At 40.9% G+C, this 25,006-nt stretch overlaps 1 pseudogene; it reads right to left on the reverse strand.

Moving 5' to 3' along the window:
- Positions 1–1,859: 1,859 nt before the first annotated feature.
- LOC140895942 (dynein axonemal heavy chain 11-like) overlaps positions 1,860–25,006 on the reverse strand; it is a 175,709-nt pseudogene continuing 152,562 nt past the window's right edge.

The raw sequence follows: 25,006 nt of genomic DNA on the forward strand, positions 1-25,006 counted from the left end.
TTTGAAGGAGGGTACAAACTAGTTAATGGTGATTCTGGGGATTTACCTAGAAAGGCTGGGATGAAATTAAGAACGAATCAGTTTGGGTTGAGTTAGACAACATTCACTACTGGTCAGGTTCATGAAATAGTCTCCCAAGGGAATCAATGGAAAACCCATCACGTGAAAGATTTAAAATGACTAGACCTGGGAATTCAAGATGCCACCAGCAATGGCAGCCATGATCGTCTAATTCTCTCTCTCCTCTAACATGCACTTTGTCGCTCCCTTCATGAGTCAGAAAAGTTTTAGTCAAAATTCCTAAAGACACTACCTCATCCTTCAAGTCCCTCCTCAAAACTCACTACCTCTTTAATGAATACAGTATAGTGCAAATTGTTAACAGCTAGGCAGGCAGTGAATTGTGATTACTGCTCCCAACTAAGAATTGCATGTATCCTGTTTTTTATTACTCTATTTCCCCTGTCCTCACGCTGACCTGCTGGTTTATCTCATCTATCTGTTATGCCTTGTCTTTTAGATTGTAAGATCTTAGGGGGCTCCCATTTGCTGTATGTTTGTACAGCACCTACCGCAATGGGGCCTGGCCTGGTTAAGCTCTTTGAGTGTTACCACAATACAAATATTAAACACCACCACCCACTGCTACAGTGGCGTTGAATTTGATGACCTTAATAGGCTTTTCCCATTTCTACTGATAGTACACAATAGATTTCAACACTGTAACATGTGGACTCAGACTCCGTAGTCTGTCGGTCAGGTGTGCCCTGCTTTTGAGCCTAAGTTGGGGCTGTTCAGCTTTAAGATTTTGAAATTTGTGGATATTAGATTTCCAGATGAGTTTCACGATGAACACCATTGTTATTTCTCATTGCTGTGATTTAGAGACTTATTGAAGCTTTACAATATATTTGATTTATTTCTTTTTGTAATAATTGGCTCTTGTAACCCATTGTACATGTGTTATCTGTGCTTAGCACATACCTGCTCTGCATATATTGGAAAGGCAAGGTTTTTTGGAAAAACCTGGATTTGTTCTTCAGCATCTTATGCATTGTGGATCCAGACAACTGATTGGTTGATTACTCATTATATGTTTCTTCTGTTTGCACTTTGAGTTGGTGCATTTCATTCCAGTTCAGCCAGTTCTGCGTTCTGTTATTTCCTTATTTATAACCCATTGGTCAGGCATCTTACAGTATTAGTTTTTTTCACTATCAAAATATCTTATTCTGCTATGATGTAACACAAAAGTCAGCATTTTTTTCCCCAGAGCCCATCAAGCAATTTTTATAGTTCATTATCTTTCTCATTGGTTTAATGCCAACTCAGAAGCTTGAAAACGTGTCTTTTTTCTCCCCCCAAGACAGTGATACTTTTGCCATGGCACACAGGCATGGGTTTTTCTTGTTTTGAATGCAGCTGAACAAAAAACATCCTTCTCAATTTAACAGCAACCTTCTCACATTAAGTTCTTATATCAAAGTATCTTTTTGATTTCAGCAAAGATCTGCAATTGAATTTGTTAATTAACTATTTCTGAGCAGAAAACTGGGTATCTGTAGGGATATCTAAAACAAGGTTATTTTTTTGTCTGTTTCGAGTATATCATAGAGCACACTTGCAGCCTCACTTTGGTTTGGCATGTACTAAAACTTGCAGAAGGATGGGAGGGATCTTTTAATCCGAAACTCTTTTAGTTGCCTTTCCCACTACAGCTTCCGCTCGCTTTTTATGTAAGTTACAGTATGGTGCACTTTCACTGAATCCCAGCTCAGTGCATGGTACAGGTTTTTGGCTGGCTTCACAGAAAAAAATCTGTGCCTTGAGGGTTCTAAGTCACTGAGATTGTTGTAATGTCACCCTTCCATTTGATTGACAGGTATCTTCCTGAATGCACAGTACATTTCATCCTGGACTGCTCCATGATGATCACCATTAGGCCACCCCTCACCCCCATCTTCCTGTTCTTGTAGTATTCCTCGCTTTTGCTTTTGCTTTTTTGAACTAGGATTCCTTCTCAGAAAAGTAATACCTGCCAACTCTTTCACATCAGCAGCTGATTCTGTTATGCACTTTAAAAAATTTGTAAAAGGCCTTTTCCTTTTAAGCATGTTGTTTTCCACTCAGTGAGGGAGGGAGACAGTGCATTCATGGGATATTTTTTCTTGTGCCTGCCTTTGCTAATCTTGTATACCACTGTCACATTTTCCAAGGTACAGTTTTCTGTATTTTGCAGCATCCTTTGTGGAATTTTGCTGTATTTGTTGAAAGCCAGGGTGGGAGGGCTTGTGAGATCAGCTTTTTTTCAGATGGATCTCATAGATTTCTCTGAACTGCTGTGGCCTGAGAATCAAAGCATCAGTACATTTCTTCCTTTTATGCCACTTAACATCATCTAAGACTCAACCACCGTCTTTCCATCACAGGTCTCTTCTCTTCTTGGGAGCCCTTCAGTGTTGCTTCATAATAGATCACGATTAGGTAATGCGAGGCACACCTTCCACCCGAGGGGCAGACATGCTGCTTCTAGCCCACGGGTCACAGGGACGTGACTACTGGTGCAAGCGCAAGAGAATGAATCCAGGCCTCTTGTCTGGCAGAGTAAAACACTCACCCTGGGCTACAAGGCTAGCTCTTGTAAGAAAGCATTTGACAGTATTTGCATTAGTTTCAGATAGCTGCACAAAAGATCCTGAGAGATCATACAGATCATACAGTTACTAGGTAGTCTGACATTTATCTTCTTAATTTAATCACTCATACTTGCTGTTTCTATGACATATTTGCTGAGCCCATGAAGCTCAAACTGTGCATTTATTCAGATTTTGCCCTTCACCTCCTTATCCCACCTCACCCCACTTCGAAACAGCATCTGTTTAAAAAAAGCAAAGGGTTTTATCTGGTGTCTCAGCTGGTGACATGTCCATCAGGGATACAGGAGAAGCAGATTTTAAAATCAGGGTGAGTGAGGCATCATTTTACCTTGCAACATATGTGCCAGAGAGAGGCTATCCTCCACGGATAGCAATAATACAAATTATTACAGAAAGGGTTTTCACGTGCAACAGGCAATCAGGTTTTATTTGCAGGCTCTAACAGTGGGCTACTGGTCTCCCTCACCCATGTGGGCTCTCTGACCAATGGATGCAGACTGCCATCCCAATAGCCACACCTATGCATATCCTATGGGCCACCCTCCGCCCCACCCCTCCCCTATGCTCAGTCAAAGAAAGCTGGCATGGAGCCCAGCTGTGTGGCACAGAGTCCCCCTTGCACTGCATTCTGCTTTTCAATGATTTCACTGCACTTTGCACCTTATGCAAAGGATAATCCTTCATGCTAAATCCTAATATGTCTGTCAGATATGTTTTAAATCAGTGCATACTTTCCCATCCTCTCCAGACATGAATATTGGGTCTAGCTTGACTTTCCCATACATTTATTTTTTTAAAAGAGTAGCCGTGTTTTCCTTCATGAGAACAGCTTGTAATTTACCATGACTGCTTTATTTCCCCATGGCAATGCTTACTGTCCTCAGGACGGTTGTCTATCAGAAGCGCCACAGGCTCTATGTGGTGCTCCAGTTTTCCATCAAGGGAAGCTAAAGCCCCATGATGCTCTGGTTGATCTACTCCAAAATCCACCCCTGGTGCTTTATGATTTCCTTCCTCTGATCAACAAAATGTCCTCCTTCCCTTTTCCTCTTCCAGGGATCTGAAATGGCCTCAGATGAACTCATCTGGTTTGGACTTGTTTTGCTTTTTAGCACTCTTTCCTGCTATGCCTGGCAGTTCCTGGCAGAGCTCTGCTATCCTTTGGGTGGCTCTACAGAGATGGTGCAGTGCAGACTGGTAGAGACCAGTCCCCCTTCCCCCCTGTCCCCCTCCCCTCCGCTTAGGGTGGCATCAGTACAGGATGAGAGCACCCAGAATTCCTTGGGTGGCTTCTAGTGGTCCCACTAGCTGGTGGCCGTGGAAGCTGGCAGAGCTTCCTCCTCCCCTTCTCTTTGCTCCTGGGAGTGTTTCAAAGGTGTTTAATCAGACATTTTTATCAACAAATAACTAATCATCAGTTAATTTTTTTTCTTCTCCCAACTTTCACTCCTTTGTGCGATAAGATACCCACGACTGATGCTAGACTAATGTATATTTCTGGAAATGATGTGCTATTAATGCTACCCATCACGGCAGCAGAACTGGGTGGGTCAACACTGTATGCCTGCTCCGAGACATCTCCTCCAAGGTTCTGTGTCCTTAATACAAAGTGCTGTGCAACGGTTAGCACTGGAGTCTGATACTTTCCCCTCCATGTACCCAACAAGGTATTTGTTATCTATTAACATTATGAATCATGACCCAAACAGAAGACCTGTGTCCATGTTTCGTCTTTTGAGTGGTAGATACTACATGTTAGAGCTCTCTGCCCAGTCACTTTGAAGAGCACTCAGCTTGATTTGAAAAAAGAAAGAAAAGTGAGAACTAGAACATTACAGAAATTGCCCAATGTCCAGAGCAAGGTAAAATGCAAAATCTTTTTGCTTTTCACACTACAGTTAATATCAAGCTACAAAAAGCTAGTCTGAATTATGCACGGACACAGGATATTTGCTGGAAAAAAATCCTATCATTCATATTCTGTTTTTCTGATGGGCAAGAGGCACCGTCCATTCTGATTGACTGTTGGCATGCAGCTTACTACTGAGCTAGACTGTATGTTGATGGATAAACCAATCTCATCCAAGTGTCAGGAAGATTATATGAAAAGAAAAAAAAAAGAGCTGTCTCTAGTTGCTCCAGCTCTGAGAAGATTGCCAACTCACCCTAACAAAAGAAAACATTAGTGTGCTATTTGCGTCTCACAAAGAGTCTGTGATAAGATGACATGATAAATGATAGAGAGCTTTTTTCCCCCCAGTAAAAACACATAAGGTAGCTAAATCATGCAAGTGTAAAGAATATCTTGGCTCTTTGAAATAGTGCGAGCCATTTATTAAAAATAAAAAAGGTGAAATTGTCAGAAACATGAGTGTAGTTTCCATTTTTTCTGCATTTCTTAAATTAACTCAAATTACATTATGTAGGGGAAATACATATGTATACACTGAATATCCTAAGAGCCGTCTCTCTCTGCACCCACATGAAATGGCACAGGCAAACAGGTTAGGAGCTTCACTGTTTGTTTGTATTAATGGCTGTTTGAGTGCCCCAATTCTATAGGTATTAATTAAAAATAGGAATGAGTGTATTTCCAGTTGTCAAAATTGGAGTCTACTTTCAAAATTTGGTACTAACGATCATATCTTCAAAAGCCAGTTGTAGCAATACGTGCATTTGTCACAGCTTTGCATACAAAGCACTTGATCATAAATGCAAACTGCTGGTTAGGCATCTAGAAAGCCATTTAGATGCGCAATGTGATCTGAATGTGCATTAAGTCCAAACACAGCAGGTATGTTACTGCATTGACATTTCTGTATCCAAATATCAGGCTTCCCTTTGTGAACATTTGGCCCTAAATATTCAAGATTAGTGAATATTATTATCTACTCTGGTCATACACAATGAATAATAACTACAAATAAAGGAAAGAATTAGATCACAAATCCCTACAGGGTAATTATAAACTATTGCTACAGTCTTACTTATGTTAGTATTCCTGGAGCACTTAGTGAACATGCGACCAGATAGGACAGCACATATTAGCCTCATTTTAAACCTGGGTATGTTCTGAGACTGGGTATGTATGATAAGAGTATGAACCTTATCCAATGGCTAATGATTACCTTCTAGTCATGGTCAAAGGCACATGCAAATCCATTTAAGTGTTCCAGCGGGCACAGTCGTATATATTTTGGACCACTCGATATTTTTGTCTTGGTGGATTTGAGTGGATCCATTTTCCCCCCTCCCACAGAGTTCCCAAAGTGGGTATTGCCTTCTAGCCTAAGGGTTGCTTCATGATGGGGGCATTCTCAAAATATCCACCACAGCTGGCAACCCCTCTTGGTGGCACTTGCAGCAGAGAGGCTGAAGGAATGAATGGGCATGGGGATTTATCTCCCCTCTCACCAGCTCCAAGCTCGGGCTGAGGCACAATGAGAAGGCAATACTCAGAAGGTTGTACTGTCATTTCCTAATATGGGGATAAATGGAAAAGGCTTCCGAGCAGCACCTTTTGTGATCACTCATTTCACACAATTTAAAAAACAAACAAGCTATTTTAGAGTTGACAAACCGTGTTATAATATTTTTTAAGGTCCATGCAATATGAGATGACAAAACACCCCCCAAAATGCAGACATCTACTATATGCATACACAGTCGTGTCTTTAGTTAGACTGGAGCATCCCACAAGGCAGGTAAGCAAAGCACACATACCTCCAGAACTAAATCAAGTCTCTTAAGTAAATGCCTTATCTCATGTATTAGCATATTCATTCTCTCACATTCTTGAAAACAAACCAGAATATATGGGGAGTGTTCTGCTGTTTTTGAGGTAATGTCAGACATGTTATATTCTTCGAGAAGTTTCTCCTGTATCTCATCTAGTATGCCTTTACCTTCATGTTTTTCATGTTGAAAGTTTCTTGTGTATCCAATTAGGTGAGCATTTGTAGAATTTAGGGGGCTATTTACATGCAGGGGAAGTTACAAACATACATACGTGCTTAACTTTATGCACTGAGTAGTTCCACTGATTCTTGTGGGACTAATCTCAGTGCATCACATTAAGTACATGCATAAATAGCAGGATTGGGGCCAACACCTAAATGTTAACTACCTGGGGAAAGCCCCAGCATGACCTTTGGAAAATAAGACCTCTTAATGTGCATGCTTACATTGATTGGAAAGATTGTCTGAATGCAAAGAAGAAAGTCACAGCTTGAGTATCGACTACTACTTTGTGTCTTGCAGTCATGTTGTAGCTGTGTTGGTCTCAGGATATGAGAGAGACAAGGTAGGTGAGGTAAAATCTTTTATTGGACCAAATTCTGTTGGTGGAAGGGACAAGCTTTCGAGTTTCACAGAGGTCCTCAGGTCACTACTTTGCTAACCACTCCATATTGCAGTATTAAATTGCGCGATCTGCCCCATTCACACAATTGTTTTTGTATGTGGGATGGAGAATTGCAGCTGCTTCTGTCTCCCCTTGTCTCTCTGGACTCAGAAAGCGCTTGGTGCGTCTGGGAATTGGCACGTAGGACGGAAGAAAACCAACCTCACCAGAAATCTGCCCAGGAGTTCTTCCAGCTCCTCCTTAGAAGAGGGCAGGAGTATCAGGGGAGGCTCCTGACAGGGAAAGCTGGAATATTTGAGAGAATCTGGCACTCCTAGCATGGGAGTATGGAGGTACATCTGCATAGATATACTTGGCCTCCTCTGAATCCTCCACAGAATTTGTGGGCTTTTTCTTTAGGAATGGGAAGGGCATGGAAACGAACCCTAGTCTCCCTTCCCTGGATCAATTTGGAGGAAACTGCAAGAACACTTCACAGGGTTTCCCTACAGGATGGCAAGTTCTGGGGTACAGTTCATGGGAAAATGGGATACTGCAGCTTGACAAAGGATTCTAAAGAGCGGAGTTCTACTAAAGCATAATAAGACTCACAAGGGATTGCTGCATGATTCAAACCGGTGTTTAATGTATTCAGATTTCTTTTATGTATCACTTAGGCTGTAGATCAGTTTCCCACATTACCAATTTCAAATCAAAGCCATACAAAATAGCTTTTACTGGTGAAACCAAACAGCCAGCAGAAGAAACCAACAAGCGACACACCATCTTGTGAAGGATTTGCAATCTGTTTTTACTAGCCTTTTCTTCCACAGTCTGTGAGACTCCTTCCCCAGTAATCGAATCCTTGGATTGCAGTTCCAACAGCATATGGAACAGTTTGTCTGAAATCACTGTCAAGAATTCAATCTCTGCATTGGGGGGGTAGGCCACAGTGTATGGACTTTCAGGAGGTAACATTGCATCAGTGTATTTAGGGTAATGTTGATAAGCCAGGATCACAGACCCAGGAGCAAGACCTAGCTTCCTATCAAACTGTCAAAAAAAAACACCAAACCACAAGTGACAATCCTTGCTAAACAGAAAAAGGAACCTGCTAGCTATAAATCAAATTATTCCGTTATGGAGTCATTGCTGAGAATGATATGACTTCTTAACAGTTTATGTCCATGAAAATTAATAAAATTTGTTCCATATTTTAATTAGCTTCTTTATATCACATACAGATATTGATGTTCACGAGACAAAAACTACATGAATTTGCAAAAAAACAGGTTTTTCTTCAGTTAGCAAAAAACATACCGATAATTTTAATTTAAAAAATAGAGAGAACTATTTTAAAAGAAAAATGTTATTTCTTCCAAATTACAAAGTGCTGCTCTCTGGTGTAACATTATTATTCCTTATATTAATTTATTAAATAAAGCAATTTATGATAGTATCACTGAAAAAAGCCATCCCTTCTTGAAATGAAAGCAAGTAATAGTGTAAGGTTTGCAAAATGAAACGGCATGGTTTTTTCTTCAGATTATTACCAAAATACATGTATTGTTTATTTGACAATCAATACACTCCATAAAATAAAATGGAGCTATGGGATCATCCTCATCATAAGTTCTTTTCAAATGGTTTGCTGAGAGTCAGACTTTATCCTTTATGGAACAGAATGGCAAAATTGTTTAATTCAATATCATATACTTATAATAAGCTAAAATTCTGCTGTATCTCAAAACTGCTACGCAAATATTTTAGGCTCACTAGACATTTAAAACAACAGACGGGTGGGAGTACATTTATTTATTTACATTTGTAATGACTTAAAATTCAAAATGCTATTTGATGCTTTTGAAGTATTACTGTGGGATGCTAAATTACTACTGAAATCTTACAGTTTTGTGATACCTTTCAACCTGCCAAGATACATAATGATGATGATGATAACAACAATAGCAGTAGTGCAGGATCCTTAAAATAATGTGGGGCTCATTTCTGAAAGATAAATACCATTTTCTCTAACTTCAGTTTTGTGATTCAGCATTTGTGATGCAAGTAATCTGCAATAATGAAGGTAAAATAACCCCAGGTTTGTGTGGGATGGAGATACATTTGAATCTAAAATGAGGCGCCTCCCTTATAATGAGGGGCATGTTAGCAGCATGCAGTGCCATGATGCAAGGCTTCCTCTAGAGAAACTGCAAAAAAGTTCATCTTCAGAAATGACATTATACTGAAAAAATGAACAATTAGTCCAGATGTGCCTGCTGCCGGGCCTCAAGTTTTTTCAGTGCCTCACCAGATCTGTTTGGAAAAGGATTTCCCACTGTTTCTTTGAGAGAGAATGCACCACACTAGTCGGGCCAGAGACAGCTGAATGACCCCAGATTCCTGGCAACCTCAACTGCAAATATGGGTAGCTCCTTGAAAGGAGTTACAGCTTTCCTCCCTGCAGCCCCTCTATATTCTGCTCTCTTTTAAAAAATTCTTTCACTGCATTCTTCCTTGGCTTTCTTTTAATCCTTTTCTGCTCTTGTTCTTTTGTTCTTGTTCTTGCACTCAGAGCAGGTTACATACTGCTCAGGGTGGGTAGGGAATGTACACTGCAGGCTCTGTGGGTGTGTTCTCACAGCTGAGCTGAGTGGCACATGGGACGGGAGAAAGGAAGAGAAGTTTGAACCAGTGGGCTGCTGCCTTGGCCTGCCACTGTATACATCTGCGGCCTGATTCTCCACTATCTCCCACTTTGTGTAGCCACTTACATATGTGCATGGTGTGTATAAAACACCACCAATCTGATCTGGAAGTGTTGTATACCCACTTTGCACTGGTGGCTTGTTCAGGAGGGGAGAGAGAAAAAATAGATATAAAAGGACTATTTATGGTGGCAAATATATTGTTTCATGGGGTAGGATGAGGGAATCACAATAGAAGGTTAGTGTTCATCAATGTCAAAAGGGATCCCAAAGAGAAGGGTTGGGAACCACTCGTTTACAACAATCAGAATGATCCTGATTCTGTATCCCACAACTCCCATTGACTTCAGTGCAAAATCTGTGTCTGTCTAAACAACAAAAGTCATAATTGTGCACAAATGAACTCCCTTGTACAGCATGACGTAAAAGGGCTTTTGCTGCCACTGACTCCTACCATGTGAATTTAGAACTTGAGGGAATTCCATAAATATTATAACCCTCTCTATAATGCATTTGCAGACATCTTGGATATTTGAAGGGAGATCAGAGACCACCACCAAAAATCATCAATGGATTGGACAGATAGACTTATGAGCTAAAATAGCTAAATCCTTAATTGAACCCAGGATGCTTACATGGGTAGGAGTGGAGGAGCACATTTGAGGATGTCTAGGTAGAGAAAAAATAATGTTGCTTAATACCAAAATCCACGGACCATAGAACTTTGTGCCAATGGATGGATGGATGCAAGGCTGGATTATCACTGGGGAATCTCCCCTGGCAAAACCTACAGATGTTCCGCTTTTACTCCAGTCCCATTAACTTCACTCAGACATAACCTCATGCGTCAGGGCTTAAACTATATCTAACCAGTATGGGTTAGGGTGAGACCTTCTTGGGAAACAGGTTATACCACACTGAGAGATCCTACTCTGAGGTTTGTTGTACTTTCCTGTGAAGCATCTGGTTCCAGCAACTGTAGGATACAGGACAGTGGACTAGATGGACCATGGCTCTGATCCAGTCTGACAATTCCTAGATTCCTATGCAGATGCTCGTAAATATAAGACAGAAGGATATATCCCTACTGCATTTTAATATCACATTATTCTCGTGTGTCAATGATGTCTCTAAAATTTCAGCATATCTAGAGCTGTTATACAATGAAGTTATCCATTGTTAGTCAACTTAACCATACAGTTTTTGATGTTTAAAAAGTAATACGTTATTAAAAGCTGATATTACTATTCCATTTTTACTTTGACATCTGAGAATTTGAAAGGGAAGAACCCAAAGCTTGATGTGTACAGACCATGTCACATAGAACTGAATACACAACCTAGATTATGTGCAGGGTGAGGTAAATCAGTCTGACGACGGTAATAAATGACCCAAACATTTTTATAAAAAAGATGAACGGAATCTTTTCTGCAATTCCTAACTGTTCCGGTAACTTCCTTCACCAATTATCTTACATATTCATATGTCCCTTTAATTCCTGAGTCCCAGCTGAGACTGAAAGCAGGAAGTTGAAACTATCTTGAGAATGAACTCTTTGCAGGGTAGTTCTGTCTTAACTGGAATCAGGAAGGAACAGAAGTCCCACAAGCCTGCGTGTGTTAACTGTATGTTAACAGTTTTGTTAACATAAATGATTTGGTGCTAAACAGCCACACCCAGCTTTTGGGGGTGGGGGGGGGTGTATCCTAATCTACCCTATGGAGATTTATCCATTAATAATTGAATTACAAGCAGTTAAGCAGAATCCTTATAAAAATAGTAATCAGTGGTCCAAAACACTTCAGAATCACTATTGTAAGCTTTAGCCTTTTGGATCCTTACTGTAACATTTTCTTTTATATATATAGGGGAGAAGATTCTGTTTTATTGTAAAATGAAACGATTTAAGGTAAATAATGTTATGCAAGGACATAATTTTCACTGCCAACGTAAAAATGGATGGAAGAGCCAGGGGAATTGAAAGGTGAAATAGCACATCATGATCCAGCAGTGCACTTATCACAAATAACACACGTTTAAGAAAAATTATATTCTTCAGAAGTGTTAAGTTTACATATAAAAATGTGTCAGCTTCCAGCAGGGGGAGCTCTAACTCTGGAAACACTTCTGTGGTTGCTGAAGCTTTGATTACCTGATTGGGTTGCATATACTCTTCCAACTATATGCGACAAAGTCTTCTATCCTAGTTGTCTGTAATATGACCACCATACATAATCTAGCCAAACAAGTAACAGAGATCTTCCCAGGATACCTACTACAAGAAAGATATTTTTTAAGTGTAGGGTTTGATTCTAAAGGAAATGAAATTATTATTCAGACAAAGAGCAGAGCGTAGTTAGTGTATCGGGATTTCTACCCTCAGTGAAGAAAGATTCAATTCTGTTTGCCAGTCAGGTTCAGAACAACAGTTGATGGGGCAGAAAATTTCCACTATTCTAATTGTCACACAAGAGAGGTCGCACAAAGTCATCCTTCGTAGAATGTGTTAATCATCTTTAAAATTCGTATTAAAAATAAAAACCCAGTGTTGCACATACAGGAAACAACAGGATTAGGTACAGCACATTTATCAAAGTAGTCAGGGATGGCACATGCTTACTTAAATAGGTTTAAGGAAATGCAAAAATATCTGAGAATTTGCTTCCAGGTAGTTGTAGAGAACATGGTCAGAAATTGTGAGGTTTCCATTGTTAAAAGGGCACTTTCTGTTCTAGCCCCAAGGTCCAAATTTCTGCCACTCATCCACAAAGGCATGCCAGCAGCAAAGTGAAAAACAGAATAATCTTGAATTCCTGTTCACAGATACACTGATCAAGCAGGTTCTGAAAAATCAGAGAGATTTCACTTATTCAAGAGACTCCATCAATCTGAAAATTTCTGTGTGAAGATTTTGTACTTCCTATAATTATAAGTAACACTGCAGATGACTATAACTGACAGAAGTTAGTGACAAAAGTATCTTCACTATTTTTTGCAGCTTGTTTACTTTGTACATTTGTCGGCACTTTCTGTGTCATTGTTTCCCCTGTACAGTCCGCTACCTGTTTTCTTTCTTGCTACAAGACTCCTATAAACATCAACAGGGGAACAAAAAAAGACATTATAATTTCTAAAGGGTTTTCTAAGATGATTTGCACACCATACTATTTAAGGTGTGAACTATCAGAAAATAGATTTTTTTTTTGCTATGAGGCAATTTCTCAAAAAATTAAAGTTAATGGTTTCCCTTTAATGTGACTATTCATGTTAAAGAGCTAATTGATTTCTATGCCTGTCTATGCAACGTTGCTTGCAATTATTAACTGTATCAGTGTTTGTGTATCTTTTAAATATCAATAAAAGTGTTTTAATTAAAAGCACATTCTACAAAATGGAAACAAGTTGAGAGAAAAATGATGATGATCTAGTACAACCAAAGTGATGTTTCATATTACATGTGATCAAAACGCTTCGGACTAGTTGCTTAGCTGGTGTAAATTGGCATAGTCCCATTGATTTCAATAAGGTTAATTGATTTACACCAGCTGAGGATCTGACCCCATACACAGTAATAATACAAAATAATCCAGTGGCCACTGGGCACAAAAATTCATGTTCTCACATCTGAATTAAAGAACAAAATGAAACCAGACCAAAATAATTTCTCATTTCTACAGTAATTATCTGTAATGTCTGCAAACTGTTTCCCATGGACACAGGAATATATTTAATCAGAAGCCATATTTCATGCTTCAGAATGAGAGGATCTAATTTCTTGTTTGATGTACAGTTACACCACTATAAGAAAATTTTGTGAATGGATCTTTATGTAAAATAATGAAGTTTATTCTATTATATTATCTCACAGCCTGCAGTAACTGTCAGGGACTTTTCAATTTTAAATGCCTTTACAATGATAAATTTAATAATCCTATTTTTATACTTTATAACTCCTATGATGTTTTACTTGCTTGGACAAAATTATCCAGTGCAGCATGAAGATTATGCAGCATTCCAGTGGGTGGCTCATTGGTTATTTTAATAGAGTTTTCCAAAATTCCCTGTGGAATGACATGATCTTTAGGAGAAGGGGCACGTTCAGCACACATAAAAACCTGATAGTCTGGGTGACTTCCTTCACTGCGTTTCTCCACAAATTCCTCTACTGTGCCAAGCCACTTTGCTACCAGATGAATATTCTGGATAAGGGGGTGGGGAGGTAAGAGAGAGAAATAGACTTCCCAGTGAGCTATTGATTTGAAGTATGAAACATTTTATTGATACAAGCAAATCCGAGGCGTAAGGAAGCAGTTGGATACAACACAATATCTGCAAAAATCGTGTGCATCTGTTCAGCACAATATACCGCATCATGACAGCAATCTTCCCTGCTTGTGTCTATTCATCTGATTACACAGAGTAACAATTCTTTTTGCTACACATTTATTTACTAAAGGGGTTTTTTTATGGATAATAAATTAGTAAATCAAATAGCATGTGTCTGGTAAAATACTAGAGTCAACTCCCTACCACACAAGGCAGATGCAGTTCACATTTTATGTGATTTTCAATGACCCATTAACACTCAGACCTCGATATTAAGTTCTGAGCTTCTCTTTTGGAAGAGACAAAGGCAGTTGGTAATCATTATTTAGCGCTGTTTTATCTAGACACACATTATTTTGAAAAGCTTCCATTTTTAACAATGCAATGTTGCACTGTTGAAATGAAGAGTTTTGACTTACTTGAAGTATAACCCAGTGGCCTTCTTTTGATGCTTTTCCATAGCTATTTCTGCCTCTGCTTCCTGTCCTTGACCAAGAGGTACACTGTGAAGTTTTCTGGCGTCAGTGGTAAATTCAAGCTTGCTCCCTAAACAGAACAATATATCATATCACTTCAACCCAAATAATTAATATAATTCAAAGAATCACATACTGTGCACTGAGCATTTAAATTGTACACATAATAGAAGTCACTAAATTGAGAACAAAAACAATTCCTCCAAAATAGAGTTTCATTATATCAGATGGACTAATATGTTTTACTCCTTTTGTGCTTCTTACAATACAAAATTGCAGATACAATAAGAAGCAATCCAGAAGGAGAACAACCAACTAATTTCCACTAAGGAAATCACTACCTACTACACATATAAAATACAATTATACCACAAAAGTGCATTTTCTGGTAATGTAATGTAAAGGCAAATATAAAAAAACTTCTGACTAAAATAACATAAACTGACTAGTTTCAGAGTAGCAGCTGTGTTAGTCTATATTCGCAAAAAGAAAAGGAGTACTTGTGGCACCTTAGAGACGAACAAATTTATTTAAGCATAAGCTTTCGTGAGCTACAGCTCACTGCATCAGATCCGATGCAGTGAGCTGTAGCTCACAAAAGCTTATGCTCAAATAAATTTGTTCGTCTCTAAGGTGCCACAAGTACTCCTGTTCTTTTTATAAACTGACTAGGGTATCTGTTAAGCAGCTGCACATCCCATCGATGTACATACAGAGTGCAAGGAGTTAACTTGTAGTCATTACATTGAAATTGTGTGTGTGTGTGTGGGGTGGGGGGGAGAGTCGTGGCATAAAGAAGGATGAGTTGAAATTAATACATTTGTCTCTTATCAATGTAAGTAGGCCAAATTCTCCTCATACAAAACTATCGACTTGCACTCCTGTAATCAAAACAGATGCTGGCCCTTTATTTTTTCACCAGAGAGCAACCAACAATTGCATTGTACACTGTCTGAGTCAAGCACTACAATTGTCATAAAGGAGTATATTTTCCAAATGTCAAATAGTTCATGAAGTAATGTGATGGTACTCAACAATAATGGAGGTTCCTTATTTATTTCTCTAGAGGTATTAATTGTAATAGCATTAATTACAATGAATTCTTTTGGTATTAATGTGAATGAGTAGGAGTTCCACTCCAATTCAATAGAAAGTATGTTAGTTGTAAGCATTCCCTTTTGTGCAACATAAATAGACATGTTTGGCCTGGACTTACCTAATGATTCTATGGCTTTCAATGGGTCAGCTCCAGGAGATAAATGAAAACTAGCAGGACTGTTTTCTTAAAACTATTTTGCATACTCAGCTTTATGCCTCTCTACGTATTGGTTCCAAATTTCTCTTCACCAAAGTTCCTATAAATTAAGAGTTGCAAATGATAAAACTTCAGGGAAACCAACATTTAAAATCTATAGAAAAAACATGAATACTACTAGTATTTTATCATGATTCATATTTGGTAGAAATCCAAGAACACCACAGTCTGGAGGCAAAAAATCCATTCCTCAAAGTGTTCAGGTTAGTAATCCAACTAACACCATATGTCATCTGATCTGGTCGCCTGGCTTACATCATAATCAGCTTCTGGAGGGAACTTTTCATTTTCCATTCTTGTGAAAACTTCTCTTTCTTTGGACATTCTGATTCCACCACTTTTATTCCTTCATTTTGGGGAGCCTTCAATATCTTTATCCATGCCACAAAATTAATCCCTAAAACATGTTGTCTAGAGATGAAAAAAACCCTAAGCACACCGATCACATTTTATTGTATTCATGTATATTTTGAACAGCAAAAAATCCCAAATTATTTGCACAGATTTTTAAAAACAACAACAACAACGTTTGTGGTCTTCCTTGCAAGCCTACCCAGGTTCCGGGGTACATACTACACCTTAATTGCACTCTATGCAGAGCTGGAGTGAAAATCCAGTAGCCTGTTTTAGCTGTTGTCAATATTAACGGTGAATAAGAAGTCAAGTTCACAAGCATCAGTTTCTGTATTCATAAGTAAAAGCTGCAAAACAAAACATTTACGTAATTAACTGAACAATTCCCCACCTACAGTTGTTTACATCTGTAAGAGTTTAGGACCCCATTCATGACCAAATCCCAAGTTCCAGCCGGTTTTTTAAACATGCAGTCTACGGGTACCATAACATGTTGATTTAAATATAGAAGTGTTCCCTACTGCAGTTGAATCAATTCACAGTAGATAAGTGGACAAAAAGTAGCAATTGAGTAAGTCCATTTGAATCAAACAAAAATCACCCCGAACATTCATACAAAATTTGAACCAAACCCCAAACCTAAAGCTGTTTTGACGTTCAAAACATTTAACTCTTTCTGTTAATTTTTCGCTCCCATCTGTGTGCCTTTTTTATATGGGACCAGGGATAGAAACACTAAAATGTGGGGAGAAACAATATTTTATGGTGTTCCTGGCTCGGTAAAAAACAAATAGCACTGGAATGTCATATTACATTTCCAGAACTGAGAGGATTAGCTAAGCAACCAAATTTTTGGATGGTTATCAAATCTGAATCCAAACTATCTAAGGTTAGCAGATTGCTAGCTTTTGGTGACTACTTTATAGAAATCAAAAGTAAACATAAAACCACTATAGTATTTAACTGTCTTGTGGAAGGATATGTTGCTTGCCAACATTTGGAATTTACTGAGGAAGCATTTCAGCTAAGTGTTAGTAGCCACCACTCCTTCAGAGCAGCAAAAAATGTGACAAATAAACCATTTACTGCAATTGCCCCTTTCAAACAGAACAGGAATGTTTTTGGGGGGAGAGGGGAGGGTGGGAGCATCCCTGCCCCTGGTGGAGGTCATTATTCTCCAGAAACTGGTAAACCAACCCTGGCTCATGTAGATACTTGAGAATAGGAAATGTTTTGTCTTTGAAATGCACCAGATTACATGTAGCTTCAAAGAGTGTTCATGGGGAAGACACCCCCGGGACCACCTTACAAGGGTTTTATTTCTTGCCTACAAATTAGTCAGTTCAAAACACTGCTCTCCTCTCATCTCAGCCCTCAAATCTAACACTGCAGATGCCATTTGCAAAATGGGGGGTAAGAAAGAAAAGCAACTGTTTTGGAAAAGACAAAAATATTCTAAAAAATGAAGCCAGGCGCTGTAGAGACAGGAATAAGGATGCAGTTCAGCTGGCAAGTAATACACTGACAGGGTGATGGATTTTTGAGGCATTTCAATAAATCCGTCTTTTTCAACTTCAGCAGGGGCGCATTGAAACAGCTACATTTTCCAAGTGGCAGACAGACAATAGCATCTACATTATTTTTAAGAAAGCACCTACAGCATTATGATGACTATAACTAAATCCATCTTAAAGCTGGGGGGGGGTGTCAACAAATGTATTGAGCTCTTTGTGTAATGCCTCACTGACATTTCCCAACTCCCTCAGTCGGCTTTTTGCCCCCCCCCTTTTTTTTTTGAGAAACCTGATAAAATGCACTAAAGGATTTAAGGTTATCCTCTGTCTCTCTGTCTAACTTCTGACATATCTTTATGACAATAAAAAGTCACAGTCAGCTGTAATAGGAGGGCAACACAATGAATCCCGGTAAGTCAGGGAGGGAGGTCATTTTTTTTTCAACTTCGCTGCCCTCTCACCCCCATTTCTTCCTTGCATAACAGAAGTGCCATCTGTTCCTACCCCAAACATGCATGTATTTGATTTCCATTCTGTAATAGCTAACAGAAAAAGAGATTATCAAGCGATCTAAAGCACTCATCAGCATTACTAGTCTCTCCCATCCAATGTGTTTTGTTTGCACCTCCAAAGATTTAGAGACAAATGGAGATAGATGAGTGCTGTCATTGCCTATAATTATTCCTTTATTTGGTAGGGTACCATATATCAAAGGTACAGAACATGGCTGCAGTAAGGAAATATGAGGCTCTGGGGTCAGAAAGTTTTAGGAGCCCCAAATGAGGGGAGGGATGTTTAGCTTATAGTTTTGTGTGCTCTAGTTTGCATTCACATAGCAAGCACTATAACTTGGGTGCTGTGCTATCAAGATGCTGCATTAGAATACATTATTACCAAGTAACGATGTTGCATGATGCAATGTCACCTTGTAGTGATGCAAAAATCTGTATACTTTGCAGCTGGGGTGTCAACGTTAAAAATGTGGCTCCAAAAATCAGCTCTGTACAAAAGTCATCCCAGGGTTCCATGTTTAGTGTAGCTCAATGACTTCCGCTCAAATTTGTGCAGTTTACAAGTAAAAAAAAGATTTTTTTCCCTAACTGCCAGGTCAGCAAACTCAACTTGGGATCTTAAAGTCAAGTTGGGTCCTTTCCTTCCTATCTTGTATCCAGTTCTAATGATTCTGTAAGCCAAATCCTGCCCTCAGTTACATCTGGTGCCACCTCATGAAAGCAATGGCTCTGCATTTGGAACTTAATTAATGGTTCAACAGAGGCCAGGTTGTGGTTGTCCTGAAGTAGTGCTAAAAAGAAAAGAAAGGAATATGCATTTTGTTACCCAGACAAGTAGACGTGACAAGATACATTCATGGAGCAGATCTACTGAGACATCTGGTGTGAATTTGCCTTAATTACTTTTCAAAGTAGAACAGCACTTTAAATCCAAATTTCTGAGTGATCTAACCTCTGTCCCATTCCTCTTCCCTCATTTTCTGCCCCTCTGTCTCCACTCCTGACTCATAGATACTAAGCCCTGGTCTACACTAGGACTTTAGGTCGAATTTAGCAGCGTTAAATCGATGTAAACCTGCACCCCTCCACACGACAAAGCCCTTTATTTCGACTTAAAGGGCTCTTAAAATTGATTTCCTTACTCCACCCCTGACAAGTGGATTAGCGCTTAAATCGGCCTTGCCGGGTTGAATTTGGGGTACGGTGGACACAATTCGATGGTATTGACCTCCGGAAGCTATCCCAGAGTGCTCCATTGTGACTGCTCTGGACAGCACTCTCAACTCAGATGCACGATTGTTTGCCGTTGCTCTGACGCAGGGAAGGGCGACTGATGACACGGCTTACAGGGTTGGCTTACAGGGAGCTAAAATTAACAAAGGGGGTGGCTTCACATCAAGGAGTATTTCAGGCAGGACTTCACGGAGGGTTCCAATAAGAAATGGTGCACCTAAGTTATTGCTCTTATTGGAACAAGGAGGTTAGTCTGGCCTCTGATTGATACATGGCTAGATTTACCTCGCTGCACCTTCTCTGTGAGTGACTGCAGTGTGACCTAGAGGAATGAGTCCCCTAGACGGGGGGCAGGGGGGTGTTTGCAAATGAGTACAAAACAAATCTGGTCTATTTCTTGTTTTAATACACTCCATCTATCTTTTACATCTTTGGCTGGCAGCAGACGGTGCAGAAGGACTGCATGCCATCCACATCTCATGGCTGCTCGGCAGAAGATGGTACAATAGGACTGCTAGCCATCCTCATCTCTTGCCTGCCCGGCAGAAGATGATGCAATAGGACTGCTAGTGATCCGTATCACCTGCCTGCTCACCATAAGACAGTTCACTAGGACTGACTGCAGGACTAAAGAGAATGACCTGGTCAAGTCACTCCAAATTTAGTCCCTGCGCCCATGTTTGCCCAGGCGCTCCCAGCCGACGTGGCCAGGAGCGCCTCGGACATGACGAGGACGGCTACCAGTCATACTGTACCGTCTGCTTCCACAAGGCAAGGGGTTGCTGCTACTGTGTAGCAATGCCGTACCGCGTCTGCCAGCACCCAGGAGCCATACGGTGACAGTGAGCTGAGCGGGCTCCATGCTTGCCGTGGTATGGTGTCAGCACAGGTAACTCAGGAAAAAAGGTGCGAAACGATTGTCTGCCCTTGCTTTCACGGAGGGAGGGAGGGAACGGGGGCCTGACGATATGTACCCAGAACCACCCGGGACAATGTTTTAGCCCCATCAGGCATTGGGATCTCAACCCAGAATTCCAATGGGCAGCGGAGATTGCGGGAACTGTGGGATAGCTACCCACAGTGCAACGCTCTGGAAGTCGACTCTAGCCTCAGTACTGTGGAAGCACTCCGCCGAGCTAATGCACTTAATGCACTTAGAGCATTTTCTGTGGGGACACACACACTCGAATATATAAAACCGATGTCTAAAAAACCAACTTCTATAAATTCGACCTAATTTCGTAGTGTAGACATACCCTAAGGCCAGAAGGGGCCATTGTGATCATCTAGTCTGTCTTTAGAACTTCCCCAAAATAATTCCTAGAGCAGATCTTTTCGAAAAAATCCCATCTTCATTTTAAAATAGTCAGCAATACAGAATCCACCACAAACCTTGGTGAACTGTTCCAATGATTAATTACTCTCCTGGTTAAATTATCTGTTCATCTCCTGTTTCTTTCCTTTCAGTCCCTGCCACCTCTCGCCTCACCCTCCTCCTGCTTTCGTTTTCCTCCTACCTACTTCCTTAATTAAGCCAGCTCTTATATGTCCAGGGCCTTTCCACTTTGTCAGGCCACTGAAAAATGGAAGCAGAGCCGGGAGTGGGGCAGATCCTGGAGCACAGGAGACATATGGGCAGCATACCCACACTGTGGAACTAACTGGCATGGTAAGACAGTGGAATACACCAGGAAAAATTCTGAACAGCAGGCTGTGTCATTGCATGGGGACTCCAGGAAGCTATGCTTGTACTTCAGAGTAGCTATTTTGTTTAGCTCTTAATTAATTAATTAAAAAGAATCAGAGACTTTTTACAAAAGGTGGAAGTAGAGGGGAAGGCATCAGCTCAGCAGTGTTATGCAGTTCAGTCACAGGGGACCTCCCTAGACTTGGCTACTAGCTGGGTGTTGATGCAGGAGTTGTGGAGGGCCAGTAGATCCAAGATTACGTACCCAAGGATCTACCAGAATAAGGAGAGAGTTAATCAGAGCAAAGGCTACCAAAGCCTTGGGGCTGCAGTAGATGCTGCAGAACAACTGCTGAGGGGGCTGGGAAGAATTCCCTATGTCCTGGAGGGCAGCCTACCCCAAGCCCAGCTGCTCATGCTCAGGGTGGTGGGCAATCTATAAAGCAGTTGTGCAAATCAAATATTGCATAAGCAGAGTCTGAAGCAGATCTGTCTGGCAAACCTCCTGATTTCTACATTATGTCAAAATACATGAGTCAACATTTCATTTTCCCAAATTTTCAGTAATTTAGTTGCCCTATTCTTGTACTTTATATCCTACACCAAGATGACATTTTTGAACCATATTTTAGGAGCTTAATTTGATCAAATGATCCAAGGGAACTACCAGTAGATAACTCTGATTTAATGCTAGATGTGTTATAATGGTTTGCATTTCTGACAATGAAGTTTTATTCTGCTCCAGTTAATTTTTAGGAAATACATGCTTTATTTTTTACATGAGCCAGGAATGCACATTCCTTTTTTTGCAGTTCAGTTAGGAAGTAAAAAAAAATTAAAAAATAAAGAGCTTAACCTTGAAAAGTGCTGAGCACCCTCAAAGAGAGCAGAGGGTGCTCAGCATCTTGCTGGATCAACCCCATAATACATCTCCCAGTGTGATAGACTTAATGGTGACCTGTAGGTGACCCAGAAGGAGCTGGGGTAAGACACAGCTAAAGGACTGATATTCGGATTTGGTAAATACTAGCAGTGTCTGAATATCAGCTTTCATGACCTCTTTCCCCTTCTCCACATGGGGAACCCAGTGCTCAATTTGAATGAAGGAGGTGCGGAGCTCAAGCAATTAGGTGCTGGGGTTCAAGCAATATTTTTAACATTAAAATACATACAGCAAGCCCAGAGATACCGGGGCTCAGCCCTGCCAAGCTCTGGCACAAATTAAGCACTGATTCAACCTCCTCCTTCCCCACAACACATGTTCAACAAGCTCCACTCCTAAATTTACCACCTTCCTCCAGGACATGGCAGCTCATATCCCAATAGGCCCTTGGCCCTTCTCCTCTGTCCCCATTTGTGTTTTTTTTCCAAAAGGAACGTGTAGCTTGTGGGGAGGGGTACTAAGGCCTGTGCCCATCATACAACCCCTTCCGTGAACCCAGAAGAGCAATGTCTGGGTTGAGAAGCAAAGACATAATAGAGAAATTTCCAGCTGTGCAAGGAAAAAAAAAGGCATTTTATACCAGATCAGAGAACATTACACAATACTCTTCCCTCGCCTCATAAGAACAGCCATACTGGGTCAGACCAAAGGTCAATCTAGCGCAGTATCCTGTCTTCAACAAAGGCCCATGCCAGGTGCTTCAGAGGGGATGAACAGAACAGGTAATCATCAAGTGATCCACCCCTTGTCACCCATTCCCAGATTCTTGCAAACACAGGCTAGGGACACCATCCCTGCCTATCCTGGCTAATAGCCATTGATGAACCTATCCTCCATTAATTTATCTAATTCTTTTTTTAACCCTGTTATAGTCTTGGCCTTCAGAACATCCTCTGGCAAGGAGTTCCACAGGTTGGCTGTGCTTTGTATGAAGAAATGCTTCCTTTTGTTTGTTTTAAACCTGCTGCCTATTAATTTCATTTGGTGACCTCTAGTTCTTGTGTTATGAGAAGGAGTAAATAACACTTCCTTAATTACTTTCTCCTCCCCCACTGGGTTCTGTGTGTGTGAAAACCATGCCATCCTTGGGTGACCCAGTATAATTTAAAAAATGAATCCAGCTCCCACATTTTGCTCCCAGGATGGCTAGTGGGAAAATCAACTCTCTTCACTGGGATAACTTTCCAGGGATGATATTGTTTTTGTGTTCTTAAGAAAGCAACTTTGAGTGGCTGGGAGTACTGTGAAAGTACTGGGAGTACTGTGGCACACTCAGCCCCAGGGAGCATCTCAGACTCAGGGTGACACTGATGGACCAAAGTCCAACTCTCCAGAGGCCCAGTAGAGCTGTCCTTCAGCATAAGCAGCTCAAGCACCAGTATGGAGTCCTAGTAAATGTACAAACCAGTTCAATCTCTCCCTCCCACAGTGGGAAGAGAGGAGGAGGAGATATCACTACAGCAGAATCTCTCCTCACACTCAGCAGATGGGGGCCTTGCACATTGTAAGATTAGTTCTGCATACCTAATGACATATGGAGCAAAGTGTTGTGGGAGAAAGTGATCATGGACTAAGCGGGCACGTGCATGAGCATACACCCACCCAACAACATACAAAGGTGTCTCTGTCACAGACATACCGCACCTGGAAAGCTAACTGGGCTGTGAAGGTAAGCTTGTCTCTTTCAAACAGACCCCGAGGACGGATGTAAATGAAAGTGGAGTATGTCACACACTCGATCAGATTGTTTACCCTCTGTCAGGAAGTGTGCGGGAGTCCGGGCCCTGCACCCCTCTTCCTGAGATTCACCATGACTCTCAGCCAGCCAGTAAAACGGAAGGTTTATTGGACAATAGCAACACAGTCTAAAACAGAGCTTATGGGTACAACCAGGACCCCTCAGTCAAGTCCTTCTGGGGGGGCAGGGAGCTTAGACCCCAGCCTTGGGCTTCCCTGCATTCGACCACCCAGCCTGAAACCGAAACTCTCTCCAGTCCCTCCTCCTCTGGGCTTTGTCCCTTTCCCAGGCCAGGAGGTCACCTGATTCCTTTGTTCTCCAACCCTTTAGCTCTCATCTTGCAGGAGGGAAGGGCCTGGCCATCAGTTTCCAGGAAACAGGGTGTTGGCCATTCTCTGTGACCAGACCCCTGCACACACCTGCCCTCTAGGGATCTGCAATTTCATACACCCTTATCCCACCACCTAGATACTTAAGAAGTACATAGGGGAAACTGAGGCACCCCCACAATATTCAGAGAAAACATTAAGAACAGTCCCACTTCATCACAGCCTCTCACACCCATTGTCAGAGGATTCTGCCTGCTGCCCTGCTTTGTGAAATACAACATAAAAAGCCCATGACAGAAGGGAGACAAGGGTCTAAGCCAATGGTAACACTAGATTAAAACAGCAGCACACGAACATATTGATCTCTTTCTAAATCGTAACCTTGAGCAAGAACTGATATATTGGATTGATTTTAATCAGCTTATCCTTGCGGAAATAGAGCTGGGAAGCTCTTGCCACTACTGGCTGATAATGCTCACGAGCCTCATTGATCTTCACTTTGTTGACTTTTGCTTCCAAAACCTGAAATATGTGAGAGATACAGAAACTGTGTGTGAAGAGCTGGACCTGGCCTGACTGGATTCAGTGAGCAGCATTACGACAGAGGCCTTGGGAGAAGCCAGAGGGTTTCCAAATGATGGAAGTAGCAACAACTTTGGGTCTGTTTCTGGAAGGTTCTGAGAGCCTTAGATTCTGCAAGGTTTGAGATGTGACATACTCTCAACTCCCATGACAGTCAATGAGAGCTGAGAGCACTCAGACCCAGCAGGAGGTGCTCACTCTTTGAAGGATCAGGTCCTTGAGGAGGCCACAAGATTAAGAACACCCTGAACTTCTTTTCCCTGTTTCAGTTACTTTTCAAATCATTTTAG

This window comes from Lepidochelys kempii, chromosome 11 (assembly GCF_965140285.1).
Source record: "Lepidochelys kempii isolate rLepKem1 chromosome 11, rLepKem1.hap1, whole genome shotgun sequence".
NCBI lineage: Eukaryota > Metazoa > Chordata > Testudines > Cheloniidae > Lepidochelys > Lepidochelys kempii.